The sequence below is a fragment of the Sturnus vulgaris genome, chromosome 1 (genome assembly GCF_052056855.1).
Source record: "Sturnus vulgaris isolate bStuVul1 chromosome 1, bStuVul1.hap1, whole genome shotgun sequence".
Taxonomy (NCBI): domain Eukaryota; kingdom Metazoa; phylum Chordata; class Aves; order Passeriformes; family Sturnidae; genus Sturnus; species Sturnus vulgaris.
Genome location: NC_142243.1, coordinates 85,743,931 through 85,761,884, shown reverse-complemented (window position 1 = coordinate 85,761,884; position 17,954 = coordinate 85,743,931). Strand labels below are relative to the sequence as shown.

The 17,954-nt window shown below is 39.5% G+C and overlaps 1 protein-coding gene, 1 long non-coding RNA gene and 1 other non-coding gene across 3 annotated transcripts in view; 2 read left to right on the top strand and 1 right to left on the bottom strand.

The window, feature by feature from the left end:
* Positions 1-17,954, bottom strand: part of SEMA5A (semaphorin 5A) — a 411,339-nt gene that overhangs the window by 315,621 nt on the left and 77,764 nt on the right. The gene's annotated exons all lie outside the window — the stretch shown is intronic.
* Positions 1,288-5,382, top strand: LOC106850754 (uncharacterized). Its single transcript, XR_001402791.2, has 2 exons — positions 1,288-1,575; positions 5,122-5,382. It is a non-coding gene; the product is annotated as an uncharacterized LOC106850754 (long non-coding RNA).
* LOC148225337 (small nucleolar RNA SNORD123) lies at positions 4,964-5,032 on the top strand. Its single transcript, XR_015799075.1, has one exon. It is a non-coding gene; the product is annotated as a small nucleolar RNA SNORD123 (small nucleolar RNA).

Sequence of the window (17,954 nt, the reverse complement as noted above, 5' to 3'; positions counted from 1 at the left end):
CGGCTGCGCGGAGCACCCGCGGTCCGGGTCCCAGCCCCTGCGGAGATGCGGCTCCCTGTCCGTCTCTTTTTTCTGGTCCGGAGCAAACAGCACCGTCTTCGGGGAGAAGGGCCGCCCGTTCTGAAAGGCTCGGTGGACTTTCGGGGGTGAGGCCGGGCAATGCCCGAGACGGGCTCCGAGCGCCGGCAGCGCTCCCCGGCAGCGGAGCCCGGCGGCGGCAGCGCTCCGCCTCGCTGCCGGCTCCCCCTGCCGGCACCCTGCGCCGCTCCCGCCCGGACCCCAGCCCGCCCGGCCTCCGAGCCCCCCGGGGGACACCGGGGCGCAGCCCCGCGGAGCCCAGCGAGGCGGCTGTCACGGACAGGGCGGCCGGGACCGCGCAATGCCCGCGGCGCTCCGAAAGCGCTGCAGCCCGAGCCCGGCGAGGAGGGGAGGGGGGCCGGCAGGGGTTACCTGGAGGCGCCGTGGGCTGCTCGCCGCGGGCAGGCGGGCGGGCAGGCGGGGGCTCCGCCGCCGCGCTGATGCCCGCTCCCCGCCTCACGCCGCCATGGCCGCAGCCCCGCCGAGCCGCCCGCGCCCCGCTCGCTCGCTCCCACCAAGTTTGCGGCGCGGCAGCTGCGCGCCTCGCCCGGCGGCCGGACCCAGCGCCCCGCCGCGGGGGCGGAGCAGCACGGCCGCCCGGCCCCGGCGATGCGATGCGCGGCTCGGCTCCGCTCGTCCCGCAGCCGGCGCTGCCCCGGGCTGGGGCGATCTCGCATTACTCCCTGCCCTCCCCCGCGCTCCCCCCTCCGGACCAGCTGAGAAGTTGCAACTGGTTGAGATATTTGTCCTTGGGGTTTGGGTTTTTTCTTTTTATTTCCTTTTATTCCTTAATCACCGCAGTTCACAAAAACATAACCTGAGGCTGCTCCTTTACCATCAGATCTGAGCAGGGGAGCCTCAGCGCCAGTACAACTAAGCACAACAAATCCTGGCGAGCTGCAGCAAGCGGCAGCAGGAGGGAGGGGAGGCGGTGGGACACGGGCAGCGCCGCCGGTGCCGGGTACGCAGGGGCTCCCGGCCGCTGCCCGGGGCTCCGCGGGGCTCCGGGGCCGGGAAATACACCAAAACAGGGGAGCAGCACATAGAGGAGGCGAAGGAGATGGGCGCCAGCGATTGCCCCGGGATGGAAGGGGCGCGGTAGCTCCCCGGAGCTCCCAAGCTGCGCGCCCGCCGGCTCTCCGCACCCCTCTCCCGCCGTGCCGCAGCCGGCCAGGCAGCCCCAGTATCCCGGCCCCGGACCTCTGGGGTCCGGCGAGGAGCCGCGTAGGCAACAGGAGCCCCGTACCAGCGGCTCCGGCTCCGCACCAGCGGGAGAGCGCGGGACTGACATTTCTGGCGCCACGTAAGAGCCTCCGGCGAGTCCCTCTCCGCCCCCTCCAGTCCCCTCCCTCCCCCCACGGCACGATCGACGTGTCAGCCCCAAAAGTTCATTTCCAGGCCCTGGGAGAGTCCCCTGTAAAGGTCCCGGGGCGTGCGTGGGACAGTGAGACGTGGCAGTGCGGGGCTGCAGCCGGGGCGCGCAGGCATCTCCCCCAGGTACGTGCGTTCGCATTCTCGCGCTCACCAGGGTTTCGGCGCATGCCTTTGTGTTTTGTCAGCTCACCTGTATTAAACCAGGAGGTTATTTTTGTTCATATGTGCATTGCAATTAATTCCATCGGTTGGGGTTTTTTTTCTTTTATTGCAGCATTTGCTCATTTCTACTACAAACTGACTTTTGTTTGCAACAAGACCTCGATTTAGAAGACTAAAAGCAGTAAGAGTTTATTAAAACAAACAAAACCATGGAATTCATCCATGGTTAATCCTATAAAAATTAGCTAATTAAAACAACTAGCATCGAAACTTATCAGCAAGCCAAATGTTGCAAATCCAAATTGCCTTGAACTTCCAGCGCAAGGGAAATTTTTACTTTGGCTAGGATATAAAATAAACTTGTTCAAGTAGAAACGCTAACGAAAGTTTGAAATTATAATTAAAATGAAATCCTGGAATTTGGGACATTCTTTCTGATTGCTTGTTGGCATTAAAAAAAAAAAATTAAAAAAAACCCAAATGCGAAATGCTACTTTTTTTTTTTCATAATGCCATGTAACCCTGACAGTCAAGGATGTTTCCTTATTTATAACAATAGAGTTTGAGAAGCCACTACTGTAATTACTGTAATGCCTGGGGTCACTTTTTCATATGATTTCCTTCTGATCCAGAAAATACTTGTTCAGAAAATATAAGAATTAATTTTACATCTAAAAGTTGCCATCAAAGTAAGTGCAGATATAAGATGATTCACATATCTACACTGTTAACTTTCTTGGAGTGCTATTAAGACATATCTCATCAGATCAGTAAGTCCTACACTTTTTATGTACTTCCACCTATTACAATACATTCATTCTTTCTTTTTAAAGAGGAGATATGTTTGTTTTTCTAATTGCTGTGTAAAAAGACAACCCTCTGCTTTATCTGTGAAAAGTAAGCACTCTGTATCCAAAACCAACTGCCAGCAAAAAACCTATCAAAATTCTAGCACCTTGAGTGATGCACATTTTAGCCTCTAAAAATGCCTCTCCACTTTGGCTATGAAACAATAGGCATATAAGCTAAAAATAAACAAAACCCCAAAACTCACCACATTTACATCTTTATATCATACTGTGTTAATGACATACAATACATTCTAAGAAAAATTCCACTGAATCATATTGACTCTATATCACCCACAGAGCATTCGAGTCATGGGCTTTATAGTTCTGTACTGGTTTCATGGAAGAACAATCATGATGTCAGTGATTAATTTTATTTAATTTTATTTTAAAAGTTCAAGGGCAAATATGTCTGAAACTGCCTGTGAGGTTAACCATGTTTGAAATAAAGGTACAAAATGTAACATTTTAAATGTCACGTGTAACTCTGTGCTATGTCTAAATTATAGAGTTAAACTAGATGAGTTGAGTGAGCCCAGCAATTTTAGGTGATGCAATTCCCAGATGTACCCTGGCAAGTAGGCATTGAGGTTTTTTTGTTTCTTCACAAGTTGCATGGTGGTGTCTCAATCCTAGGCTAAGCCTCGGTGTGTTAATACATCCAAAATAAATAAGGATATGCTAATATAATCTAGGAATATTATGATAAGGGCAAGGGAGAAAGCAGAAGAAGCTATCCGATTTAAGGAAGGAAAAAAAAGAAACCTCTCAGAAGACCAAGTCCATTGCATCCACGTTTTCTTCCAGTGTTGAGCTTGTCCTCCTCCTCTGCCTAACATTATATTTCTCACTGTTAGTAATTTTTGATCTCTCTTTCCAACAAAATAAAGCCCAGTATATTAAGGGATGGCAGCATGTGGAAGCAGTAAAGGTACTGTAGTTGGAAGAGGAAAGGCTGCACAGCACCTTCAGGCTTTTGGCCAGTTTGGTGAGAGGCCAGATTTCAGCTCATTCCTGTGGTGGCAGGATATAAGGAGTGTTAGAAAGCAGGGAAGGGGGTGGATTTCCATCTGTTTAGGTGGGAAAATCATAGTGTAAGGGAAGGCCTGTCTTCACACTACCCATCAAAAGCACCTTGGATAGTAAGCATCTCTTTCATCATTTAGAAAAACAAAGTCAGATACAGTAAATTGAAAGTTTAAGTAGAGTTAAAAAGAAAAAAAAATAGAAAAGGAAAAAGTTAACTTCAGTAAAACAGGACCTTGAGTTATGCTTCCATCATAGGGAAAGGACTTTGCTTGCTCCATGATCATGGAGTTCAAAGTCTTTATTACCACTGCATGTTGCTTTTTCCAGACCATTGAAAACATTAGTCATTTTTGTTTAATTCATGAGAAACAGGCAGAAGAAAACTTTGAAGTCTCACAGTTAATTGCCTACTTTTGTGTTTTCTAACCACGTCATTTATTACTGAGGAGAAACCCTAGTGGTGACCAGAGCCTTTCCAGAGCAGACCAGGCAGGAGAATGGTGCATACAAACAAGCACCCTTTCCTGAATCAATGCTTAGAACACAGAGTCTGTGCAGTCCCCTGTTTTGAATTTACCTGACTTACACAACATTGTTGAAATACCTAATAATCAGATCTACATTCCTGTTTATTTCTTCTTTCCCACTGAGATTCAGGAAAGTATTTGCCCTGATGCATTTGAGTTGAGCGAGCCCTTAGCATTTCCAACTGAATTGAGCAACATCATCTTGCAAGGCTGGATCATCACGAGCCTGCCATTTTAAATACCAGGGACTTGTGGTATTGTTATGTGTAAAAATAAGAATTACATCTTCATCCCAGGAAAGCAGATGACTCAGAGGATTTAATTTTGCCATCCTCATCCTCAGATGGGTCCAACAGGGAAGTACACTGTTAAAAAGCAGGACAGGAAAAGCTGTAACTGTGTATGCCCGGTAGCAGACATGGGGCAAGGTCAGACTGAGCACCGTTTTAATTGTCCTAACAAAAGACACCGTTGCAATTCTTCATTTAAATAATAGGGAAGTAAATGTACATAGTTACAAACTTGGTTGTTTTCCATTAAGTTACTGTCTCACATTATGTTTTGTATTTAAAGTTTAAGCTGACTGATCTCCATAATATCTATGAATTAGGAATAGCTAAGTGAGAGTCTAAAGCTTGGCTTTTGAGAACTGTACATTCTTCTGATGAGTTTATGTTTACCATTTGTGAACAAAAGATAATAAAGTAACATTTCTCATGGCATTTCTATTATTAAGCCGCTTCATAAAACAAAATGGTTTATTTTTATGAATGCATAAGATATTTTCAACATATATAAATAAATGTGCACTTACATTTATAAATCTGTGACCTGATTTTTAGCAATTGCTGCTTTCTTTCCATTAAAGTCTCTGACAGCTAAAGAAGTTATGAGTTCTAAATAAGGGTCATCTAATTTCAAGTCTCCAAAAGTAGTTAGATATTTGGTGAAAATGATGAATTCTTGGGTACTGATTCATGTGATCTGAAAATGCCATCCATTTCCTGATTCACCTTCTTATTCCCTCCAGGAAAAAAAATAATATTTTACAATGAATACCGTCAGTCAAACAATTTTTATGTGTCTGTTTTTCTATCTTTCAGCCAATTCCCTGAACAGATACTTTCAAAATGAAGAGGAAAATAAGAGTGGGAATGAAGAATGCCTTGGAGAAATCCAGTCATAAAGTTTGAGTAGAAGAAATAATAGGAAATATTAATAACTCTGGTCTCTTACATAGGTCAGAATTTAGACTGCAGTGATGTAAAGTTACAAACCTGAGACATAAGGGCTATTAAATTTGAATCAAGATTCACAGATTTTTAAATTAATACATAATAAAAATATTTGCTTTTTCCCCTCTACTTTGGATAGTAATATATTCTGCTGTCTTACACAACTTTCTTGTATAGACTAAGTTTTCGGGGGTTTTGATATTAGCCCCAAGACACCTCTTCAAACTAAGCCCGGGCATATATTAGCATTATTTGCTCCTCTCTGTCTCCTTGTCCCTAATCATTTTATTGAATTCTTGTGTTATTACATCACTCAGCATTACAAGTGGAATTTGGATAGAGAGCACACACACACACACACACACACACACACACACACACACACACACACACATACATATATTTAAACTTTATCACCTCCAAGAAGTCTAAAACACAGGATATACAGCTCATCTAGACTACAGTTTTGTGCTGGCCTTTTTGGGGATAAGTGGATAGAAAGGACACTTGGTATAATTCCTGCCTGCTTTCCTAGAATTAGACCTTTGCAATTTCTAAAAGGAGTTTTAACCAACTGTGAGGTCCTCATAACTCAGACAACAATTCTGTGGCACTTATCTAACACTAGGAGCCCTACGACAAGCTTAACAAGTGGATGGAATTGTCTGTGACATTTAATTTAATTTAGTAGTAAGTTCTCAAAGTCAGCCAAGATCTAAGTCACTTTAAAAAGTGATTTTTCTAAATTAGTGCAAACTCCTGTATGAACCTTATTGTTTTGCTTTGAGCATATCTTAAATCCACTAAAAAATGCGTGTAAATTAAATAGAAATTAACAAAAAATACAAAAACCAACAACAAGAACAAAAAAACCCCAAAACTAATCAGCAATGGGTTTTCTTATAAAGAGTTTGACTGTCTTTAATGAGAGTTCATTTATCCCTTTAGTTAGGCACAGACAGCTTATTTATGAGACCAAGATCTCACTTGCTCTCTGACTTTTCCCTCTTTCAGACTGACAGGGAACACAATAAGGTAGATGTACTTGTCAAGAGGTGTTTTGTAGGGAGGAAGAGAGTAAGCATCTTAACAAGCTCCATGACATATTGTAAGCATTTTTCCAGCCATACACTTCTCAGATCATTTGATAGCAGCAGTGAAAGTTACAAGTCCAGTTCAAGTGATATTTTCCTCAGTTGCTCCTACACTGTATTCGGTTGCCTGTTAGGAAAGAACTAGATGGCGTTGTTTAGACCCAGTCTTTATAATCTGGAATTGTCGAAGAGCAAAATGCTTAACAACATGGAAGTGGCTATAGAAGCAGTAGTAAGCAAAGACAAAAGAGAAAATAAATTAAAAACTAGTGAGTTTTTGTTACTGAGAAACAAAAAGAAGTAGCCAACACACATATACACAAACACTCTGCAAACCCTACTGAATTTAGTTACTTTGATGATTTTACTCAGAGACTTAAGCACCCACCTCACAGTCTGGTCTTCTGTTTTGTTGATAGTTTAACTCAGGCCAGACTAGAGCCATGAGACCAATGTCTTTCTCAACTTGGAAGGAAGCCCAGCCCACTGTTCTACAAAGTTTTTGTGCATCTTGGTATCATTTGAGAATTTAGCAAGTGTCTTTTTTTTTAATGTGTTTCAAAAATTGCTTATAAGCACTACCAAAAATCTGTTAAGAAAGTCTGTTGAGATGAACTCTCTGCTGTCAAACTTTAAGCTTCATTTTGTGCTCAGTCCCATCGTGGTCATAACAACTGCTTTGTTAAAAATATTGCATAACAATTATTTGGTTGGACACATTGAGAACTTGTAAGAGCTTTTGCTTCAGAAGGGAACACCTAGCATGAGTCTGCTCTAGGAAGCCAGAATTTTACTTTTGAAACCTGAAGTTTCATAAATAAGCCTCATTGCAGAACGCTCAAGCAGGAGGAGGGATGTGCAGACATGCTATTGAAGATAAAAAAACACTGGTTTTTGCAGTTAGGCCAAGCTTCAATTCAATTACTAAGTGGTTTTACTACTTATTTAGACTTGGGGGTCCATTAAAGACACAAGTTGAGAGGAAGGAGACTGAAACCCATGCTAGCCTTGTAACTCTACTGTCATGCTTTAAATAGTACCAGAAGATAACAAAAGGAGACCAAGGGTTCATGTCTACATACCTTGAAGTGCAGCTTGTCTCTAGTGGACGTTCTCAATCCAGAACAGAAGCTGAGGGCTGGCGGGGGGATTGGTGTGTGCAATGATGCTGCTACGTAAATAAAATAAGGCTGTTCTTCCATCAGCCATATGTTTACAGAGAATTCAAAGGCTAAAATTTTAAAAATAGTTGCAGCACGACAAAACTGTTAATGAAATAGTTTGCATAAAAATGTCAGATTTCAATCGGGTTTGTCAGCGGGGGATAGAGATTCTAATTAAAAACAAGAGTGAGTAAAGGAAGAAATACACAGGAGCTACATGGGTAATGTTATCTTCTTTATTGTAATAATCACTTCCTTGTACTATCAAAATGAAGGCATTGATAATAGGACTCGACTGAAAAATGGAAAAAAATACTTGAATTATCCCAAGAAAAAAATAAAATTTATCCAACTACAACCCAAAGCCTCCATTCCTGCCAACATCCTTGATTTTCCACAAAAATAGGCTATGTATTATGCCCCAAAGACACAGCAACTTGGACCAGAAGATAAAAACTAATTCAAAAATTAAGGATTTTTCTGAGAGAAAGTCTCCCCAAATGTGTTAATTTTGAGTGAAAGTAGATAATGGGCACAAAGGAAAAGACAAGTTCATTCCAAAGTGTGTATGCATGGGACAATAGCAAGCAGTCACTCAACATTGTAGACAATTGGTGGCTTCTGGTTACATCTTTATATAGATAAATCATGTAACAACAACAACAAAAAAAATCCAAAACAAAACAAAAAAGTCAATCCGACACATATTTATACGCATCAACTTCTGGGAGAGTTTTACATAGTCATTTCTCCATGAGACAAAAGCTTATGCAGTGTCACAGCAGCTGCACTTGGAAGCAAAAAGTTCTGTGGAAAGATAAGTGAAGACTGTTTTCCCTAGGCTGTCTCCTATGTCTGAATGGTGACACCCTCAGCTCCTCCTGCTTTCCATACCCTGGAAGAAGTCTGAACTATGTTCCTCCATCCCTCTTGATTTTGCTGCTTCCACCTTGTTCTCGGGCATCTTTGGAGAAAATAAGCACAGACCAGCTCCCCTAGATACAGTATAATCGATTTTATTGCATTTTTACTTGTTCAGGTTGTTCAGTAAAGGACCTCAGGTTTTGTCTAAAGTTTTCTAGACTGTTCACATTGTTACTTCTTTTGTTTTAGGGAGGGAACTGGAGGGATGTTCTATTATTTGAGAATTGTATGAATTGTATGAACTGGAAGAATTTTATATGGTCATAAATGCTTTCACTCTGCTCCTGTGATCAAAAGCAATATGAATGGACAGAATACTACTGTTTTTTAATTTCATTTCACAATGTTTGAGGAAATTAATTTTCAAACCATTATACTCAACATTTAATGATTGATGTTCCCAGGGTGAGCAGACATGGAGCTGCCATCAGGAATGCCCTAGATATTCTTTACAGCAGATTATCAGGCAAAACCTCCCACTTGGCTGATTAAGCAGGATTGTTCTTCACTAGATGCAGCAAGAACACCTGTAAGCATTTTGAAGTTTTTTTCAAAAGCATATACTTGGAAAGTTGTTTTTTTTTCTTGTCTTGAATGGGAGCAAGAATGGGTTGTAGCATTTCTGGGTAGATACAACCAAGAGCCTTTTAAGGAAATGAAGTGCCTGCAATTTTCTTGCACACCAGTGGGATTTGCAATTAAAGGAAAACTAATAGATAGTATAAATAAATAAAGCTCAAAGTTCCTGCTGCAGTAGACTGCAAGTCTTAAAAGTGACACAGCATGAAAAGAATCCTTTAAACCTGAATCAATTACATTCTGCTTGGAACTTCCTGTGAAGAATCACACAAAACAAAATTCAAATGCATATTCTGTATAGCAAATACAAGTGAAAAATCAGCAGGAAAGAACTTAGAGTGTGACAAAATACTCTTTGGATTTGCTAGTTGAGATCATGAAAGAAAACCAAAATTGAGTCTTTTCATTTTAAATGATAGCTTTCCTTTCAGTTCTCGAATTCAGATCACTCATCCAAAATTACAGATAACTAACATATATCCTAGGTTGTGTAACTGTTCAACATCAAGACTGCTGGGGGTTTTTATCTATTTAAGAGCACAATAATACCAGTTACTGCTGCTAATGTGTTGTCATGCACAAATACCATACCTGAGGAAACCACACACGAGTCTATAACTCTGTATTTACTCAGTGGTTAGCACAGCAAGACTCTGGTTTCATTTGGATCTACCAATGGCATTACTGTTATAGCACAAATAAATCAATGACAGTCCTTCTGTTTGATAGAAAGTTACATACTGTGATTTTCTGTGGAAACTGTTACAGATAAACTCTGTAAATCTGATGGGAATAAAAAGCCAAAAATGTTCAGCTATTATAACCAGATATCGATGTCTGGGAATACCTTAACACTGCCAAGACCTAGGAATGGAGTGTCTAAGTATATCTGATCGAAATATCTTTTAGAGGATAATTGGTTTCTCAGAAATTAATTACCTAACAAACATACGTCTTTCCTTGGTATTTGATTTCTTCTTTTTCTTATAACTCTCTTCTTTGTAACTGGAAGTGCTGAAGAACAAGTCTTCCTGATTGTTTTGAGTTTTTTGTTCTTTGGGGGTTTTTTTGTTTGTTTTTTTTTTTTTTTTCTGGTAACATTATAAATGAAAATGCATTTTATTAAAGCCTGTGGAAAATGTGATTTGTTATGTCACAGCAATCACTCAGCATGTGTACAGCTGGGTTTGATGATACCAGACCCTGCTTGTTATAAAACCAGTAGGAATGGCCTCAAGGAAGGAAGGATAGATGAAGAAAGACTGATGGCTTGGGGGCTCAAACTAGTTTGGGTTATCAGGAGCTAAAAGAGAATGTTTTAACTTGCCAATGAATTGCTATTCCAGTGCCAAGGCAGAGGAGTAGAGGCCAAATTAACATATCATGTCTCATTTCAAACACATTCCCTGTCTTTTACCAAAGTCCTTTTGATTATTTTAGAATAGAGGAGCGGGGGGAAATGTTGTGCTATGTATATATCACTTAAAGCACTTTCTAAAAAGATTAGTATGAGCATAACAAGAAATACTGGATTTTCAATGGAGGTTGTAATGGGACAACTTCAATTCCACTCACTTAAAAGAAAGCAGTACAGCACTTCAGAAAATTCATCAGTGCCCCCTTGTTTATATTAGTTCAATTCAAGGTGACCTGATTAGAAAAGCTTCAACTTGGAAAAAAACAAGAGGCTTGTACCACTGTCTAGATAGAAACAGAAAAACTTTTATTCCTCCAAATGTTTGTTATTGCTATCTTAACACTGAAAACATAGTAAAGCACAACAGATCCAACACAACAAGGCTGACTCCACCAGCATCCCACCAATGCTGGACCAGGAGCTCAGACAGTGCTGTTCTCTGGAATCACTTTTTATCCTCATCTCTAAATAACTGATGAGTAAGCACACAACAAACTGCAAGTTCTTCAGTAGATAGTTATAAGAGAGAACAACATTTAACAAGAATCATAACTCACTTCAATTCTCATCCTATGGCATCTCCTGATTTTGTCCGATAGCTGGGAGAACACAGACTCTGAGCTCAGCTCCACAGTAGAGAACCAAGAACAAAGAAGGAAAGCTGGAAATGCTTCACAGAGTTTATTCACCAGTGTGGGTGTTTACTTTTTATAGCCTTGTTTTTCTTTAGGGATGGAGGATTGTTTGGTACAAAGGAAAAATAATTTAAAGAGAAGCAGAGATTAAAAGCAAGAAGATGAGGAAAAGCAGAAAGATTTAAAAAAAAAAAAAAAGAAAAACAAAACAAATGACAAGGAAAAAAGTAAAAGGCAAAATTATGTTGCCCTTCATTGTGTCAACCGAATGATAAAATATTTCCTCAGTACTATGCTTTTGCCAAACAATATTCAGATAGTCCATCCACCCAGAGCACTCAAATTCTTTAGTGTAAGAGATGGAATGGTCCATCTAGCCTAATTAACCTGTCTCTGATGGTCACCCATATGAGTTTCTTAAGAAGGACGTAAGCAAGGTAAGGACACAGCTGCCCATCAGTGATTAATGGCTTTCACACATCCAGTAATGCAGGATCTCAGTACATTTATAGTCCTTCATAGATCTGTGTTTCCAAGATTTCTTCCATCAGTCATGCATCTACAGCCTCTTAGGCTGAGGGATGCCACAGTTGAGGTGTGCTCTGCAAGGGTGCACTCTCTTTTGTTTTGAACAGCTTTCCACCAACTTTCCCTCATCATTGTATCATAAGGCAAAGTGATTAGTCATTTCCTATTTACCCTCTCCAGACCACATACACTTCTCTGAATCTCAATTTTCTGTCTGTCCTGAAACAGAAGGAACCAAAAGTGTAAGCAGCCTTTTAGGCTTAGGCATGCTATGGAATTCCATAGTTCTAAACCTCAGATAGAAGCAATAGGAGGTTATCTTGGTTGCTCTCCATCATTTTCTACTAACTCCCAACATTCAGTATTGACCACCACTGAGAGCTGAGCTGATGTTTTCACAGAAGTAGCTAATGCTTGTTCCTGAGTGACAACAGCAAGTTCAGAATCCATCATTCTTGTGAAGTTAGGATTGCTTCCTTTTCTGTGTGTCCCATCATGTTTGCATACATGGAATTTCACCTCCTCTCTTATCATCCATTCATTCCCCATTCTGAGGTCTTTCTTCAGAGTTTGTAGTTGCTCTTCATCTTCCTACCCAAAATAACTCCACATCATCTGCATGTGCTTAAGTACCTCTTGCACTACATAAAGAATAACAGATGAATTTTCATCAGATTGTATTAAGCAGAAAAGCTAAAATTAGCATTACGAGCACTTGAGAAAAATGCAACAAATGCTGTGCCTACAAATTAAAGCATCATTCCACTGATCTTTGGTGGAGTTGAGGAAAAAACCTACAAAACTTTTTGTGATTAGCACTTTTATAGAGATTTTTGGTTTCCAAACAATTTTCTAAAACTTGGATTATTTTTTTGATCATCAGCATCAGAATGGAAGAGACTATTGCCAATTCAGTTTGAAGTGACCGTTTTGAGCCATAAGTTTAAGATATGATGATGAATACTGACAAGACCTTTTTGAGTTTGATGTTTTGACAAAGAAATACAAGCCAGAAGTACAGCTGGCATTCAAGTGTTTTTGACAATGGTCAGTCAGTGAATCTGGTTATTTCTAGAGCTCTGCTGAGGTTACTGAGGAGCTGCAAGTAGTGCAATGACAGAACTGTACCAGTGAAAACAATTAAGTGTGAATGCACAGTGCCACTCCAGCTCACAGGTTGCAGTTCATTTCAGCTTCTTGTTACAGCTATAACAGGCCACAATTTAAAATAACTAAGGAATACATAATATAATGCTTTTGGTCAAGGTCTGCTAAATATTAAAATTTCGGACACACTTACCTCATAAACAATAAGTTGGCACTTCCTCATTTATTTTTCTTCATTTAAACAAAGCAAATAATATGAGTAAGCTAATTTATATAAAATTGAAATTTCCAAAGTCCGCTCTGTACTACCTGAGGTAAATAAGGAAAACTAATTGAAGAGATCATGATGAAAAAAAAAGTAGGTGAAGAAACACATGTTTTTAGTAGAAAAGCTTAATTAAATTATTTGTGTAATAAACCTGTCTGGCTTTTGAACACATTGAAAAATTTTTGCATAAATCCTTAAAAACAAAAGGAGAAACATAAAAATTGTAAAAATTAGAAGAAAACAGAATATTGATGCAAACAAACAGAAAAACAGGAATATTATCTCTTCAAGGCACTGGATTATCTTCTGATGTTTCCTATTTTCAGGGATTCAATTAATGAGTATGAAAGTGTGACTGGGTCATTGCTTCCAGTAGACACAGTGGGTTCACAGCTTCTGCATTTTCTTTCCCATTATTCAGAGATTTAAGAAAAAAAAATCTGTACCGGTAATTACTTGAGAATCAAATTCTATATTTAACAAGTAGCCAGAGGACACAGCTGGGCTTTTAAGAGAAGTTGTTCACTTTTATCAGTTTAATTCATTGTGGTCTCTGTAGAAGAGTTGTGGTTCTTCATACTGTAAAGGCTCAAACAATTTATACTTCAGTCATGATGCAGCAGGCTTCTAACCCTGCTAATTAGGGCTACAAAGTTTTTTTGAATAAATAGGAGTGCCACAGAAAATACCCACTCGTATCCAGGTCCCCATTTTTTTCAATGTTCAAAGAATTTTTATATCTTATCTTAGAAATATGGCACTAAAACTGTCTATCTTATCCATCAAGTATCTGATCAAAGTTAAAATAATAATGTGTTGAATAAATTTAGCAATTCTGAATCAGAAGAAGGCGTCAGACTCTTATATGGAAAGATTATGTTTACAGGCAAGAGGCAATATACATGCATATACATACATGCAACTAGCCATTTACAATGAGCCTGTTATCTAAATCATCTAGTAAAAATATTTCTAAAATGCAAAATAGTAACAACGAGGATGATGATAATAATAACGAAAATCACAAAATATACAGAGAAATCTAAGTGGCTGCACCCCCAGCCCAGGCATTCCCAAAGTGAAGCCAATGTAGGCAAGCATGAGGCACGTATCCACCATGTAATTTCAACTACAGCTAAAATCAGCTCCCACCGAGGCAGGGCCAGACATGTCCCAAGCCCCCAGGCTGCCATGTGCCCACCAAGCCTGTGACCTTCTGCTACTGATGGCAAAAATCATATTTACTGGTTAATGACTACAGAAGTTCTTAAGTATCTCCTAGCCTTTCAAATCATATTAGATGGGGAAAAGGTCCTTAATATCAGTGAAACCTACACATATATAATACTGGATGCATATGAACATATCAAAGGGCAAAGAATACATTAAAGGTGTCCCATTCTTCGACTTTTCATGGATCTTCAATTTTATCAAACATGGAAGAGACTGCAAGAAACCATTAGAACCATCTTACCCTGGTAAATTAAGCTGTAGCTAGTTTTGGTACCTGCTTTTCTTTGCAAGTATGTGTCTGTTCTAAAAGCGTCCAGCTAAGGAGACATCACAGTCTTCAGAGATTTCTACCCATATTATTACAAAGGTTTTTTGTGGTCCTTTACCTTAAACTGGCATGTTCTTTTCCCAATTGTGATGGAGAGCAGTTTATTTTCTCCATTTTCCAGTTACCCTTAATGCTTATGTAGACAGTGAAAAAACTTTCTTTCTTCTTTTAAAGGAAAAAATATCTTTATTCCTTCATAATTTCCTCCTAGGTCACATTTTCTGCACTTCCAATAGTTCTTGCCCCTTTCTTTCTGATTCCCTCCTGGTTTCATCTCACCTACAAACTCCATTATCATCTTTACCTGAATATCTCAGATACGGCTTCATTACAGACTTCTGTCCCCCAAAATATTACTTTCATAGGGCAAGATCAAGGCATGCCTTGCTGATACGCCCTTGGCTGTCATCTCAAGTTCAGTACAGCTAAAACAGTGCTGCCTCTCTTCTTCAAGCCTTCACTTCCCTGCCTCTTCTCCAGATTCTGAAAGGACTCTTCCTGTCCTACTAGTTTCAAACACCCATAACTTGGAAGCCAGGTTTAATTTAGACTCTTTGCTATGCCTGCAGAACCATCTCTAAAACTTGGCCTTTTTCATCCATGCTGTTAAAGTTCTCATTAAGGTCACAGTTATTTTACAACTCACTTACTATAACATCTTGGCCCCAGAAAAGGCATTTTTGTCCTGGGCACATCTATTTATACACAGCTGCCAAGACTGTCTTCAAAACCCACCAGTTTGATTTGCTCATGCAGCTCTTTGCAAGGTCGAAAGTAGCCATCACAACAAACAAAAAAAAATAATTTTTAAAGAAATTGACAGCTATTTTCATTCTATGAATTAATTTTTCATTTATAAATTATTCAAATGAATAATTTTTCACTTATTTTCCAGGAATGAGATTCAAACTTTAATTAGTCCACCTATTGCCCCATCTGCTTATTTGTTCAAAAAGCCTATATGGAGCTCCCCATAAATACACAAAATTTTAGGCTTTCCACTTCCCTCATCCTTTCATGCCCATATCTTTGCTGTAGTGCCTAATAATCCTCACCAAAAACAACTGATAATTATTAACCTGTTATTGTGTCGAAGACAAGCACATCTAATTGACATTGTTCCCTAATCTCCTGGAACACTGGCTTGTCTTCAGTTTTGATTTTGGATGGACGATATGCTCTGTTATGTAGTGAGTGCCTGATCTGCGCTTGGGTGTCCTAAGAAAAATAATGATGACAAAATTAGTACTTATATTGTATCACACAGAAATTGAATGAGTCAACCCAAAAAATAAATTCCTAAGCTAGGATCTCGCACAAGCATTGTAGTTCAGAAAGTTTAGAAAAACACAAACGTCTGCCAACATTGCAATATATTTGTTCTCATTAGAGTTGCAGAGGCAGTAGTCCTGCTAGAACTAGTATAATTATGTATAAATGATGTTGGCAGACTTCACAAAATGTGTCAGAAGGACAGAACCAGATGTTTCCTGTTCTATATATCCTCAGTAGGTTTTACACCATCAATCTGCAAATAAAAGTGAAAGCCTTTTTAGTGAAGTGTGTTTCTCTCTTTTTCCTGAAAAGATGATCATCTAATATTGAACGGAGATAGTAAATAAGTTAGCAGTTCAGTTTCCAATCACTCAGGCTTTCTAGGCTATTCAGCTATCTGCCTTGTATCACATGCTACAAATTTCCTTAATCCTTTAATTTATTAATATTTTAACTCATTTGTCATTTCATTCCTGTTTCCAAAACTTAAGAGCCGAAGTCTACCTCATTACTTACAACTGCTTCATTACTACTACAACTTTCATTCCAGCACACCTGTGAGTGTGATGTGTCCCATCAAGAAGTGATTAAAGAAGCCTGTGCTACTGAATAGAAGCCTATTTCTATTTGCACGGATTTTTGGGTTTGTTTTTTGTTTTATCTTAGTACTCCAAATTGTCCAAGCTCTCCATAAGCTTTCTTTTGGAGGAACTGAAGTAGCCTGGATCTAGTGGGCACATATTGCAGGTTCAGGCTTTTGCATCATCTCTCTGTATCTTACTCCCAATCTCTGCCATAAAATTCAGACTTTCTGTTCCCAGTCTCATATAACTTCCACTACCTATGCTTTTTTTTATTCCTCAGACTGTAATACATACTTTTATACACTCGCAGATCCCCTTACATATGATGACATAACGTCATATAGTGATATAATCCTGAAACCTATTTCGCTAAGGATAGTATTTCGTCAAAGCAAACATATCCTTTAGCAATAAAAGTAAATGTATATTGGGTATTCTGCACCTCAAAGAGAAATACTAGTAATTAGGAAAAAAAAGACAGTAAAAATAAGCTGCAGTTAGGAAGCATGGGTTTTCCAGCAAGTGTCATAACTTAAATAAATACACATCTCCAGAAAATTTACTGGTAGAGCATTAAGAAAGAATCCAGTCATTAGGAGGGAGGTAAAAGCCTCTCCTATTATACACCTTGGGACTGTTTCTTCTGATAGCTAATTTCTGATGAAGTAGTCATTGCCATGAGCTGATTCACACTGCACTGATAAGGGTTTCTCAGGCAATGAAGGCTCAGGGTTATGCCTATTTCACCTTAAGCTACACAAAAAATATTCCTCTCTTTTGTTTAGAGAGGCTGGGATGAATTGCAAGAAATCCATTTGGTACAACTGTCCTAGAAATTCAGAAGCTATTTGGATAAACATAGTCAAAATCCTTCCATCTCCTGTTCCTTATACTCTGGTAAGGGATCAGAGGAAACTATTCATTGTATTTGAAAGCATTCTGAGATCAGAATCTTCCTGCAGAAACCAAACAAAGCAAAACCAAATGAAACAAAACAAAATACTTGATGTATTTTTGATAGTGAATAAGTCTTTAACTGGATGTATAGTTGAGACATTGATCCAAGGACAAATCGTGAAAGAGAGCATAAACTGACAAGAGATTGTTTCCTGAAAGGAAAACAAAATATAAATAGTTGTCAGTCATTGTTCTGGGAAAAAAAAACAAAAAACAAAAAACAAAAAAAAAAAAAAACAGAAAACAAAAAAAAAAAAAAAAAAAAAAAAAAACCAAAAAAAAAACCTCCCAAAAATCCTAATGGGCTCTTTCATACTTGTGCATATAACAACTTAGTGAACATCCCGGGAACATCTGGTCTATGGAAATCTTTAAAAGAAGATGGAATATCTTCTAGTGATTTCCTTGCCTTCAATGTTCATGTATTGTCTCCATCTGGGTTCATGGGATCATGTAGGAGGGATCATCCAATGGTCCCAGTGAGCAGCCCTTTATGTAAGCCAGCAACAGAGGTTTTGTGAGAAAGATGCATCTTTACGAACATTGTCAGTTTAAGCCAAGACAGGAGACATATATAGCTGTTTGACATTCCACAGTTTGATATACCAA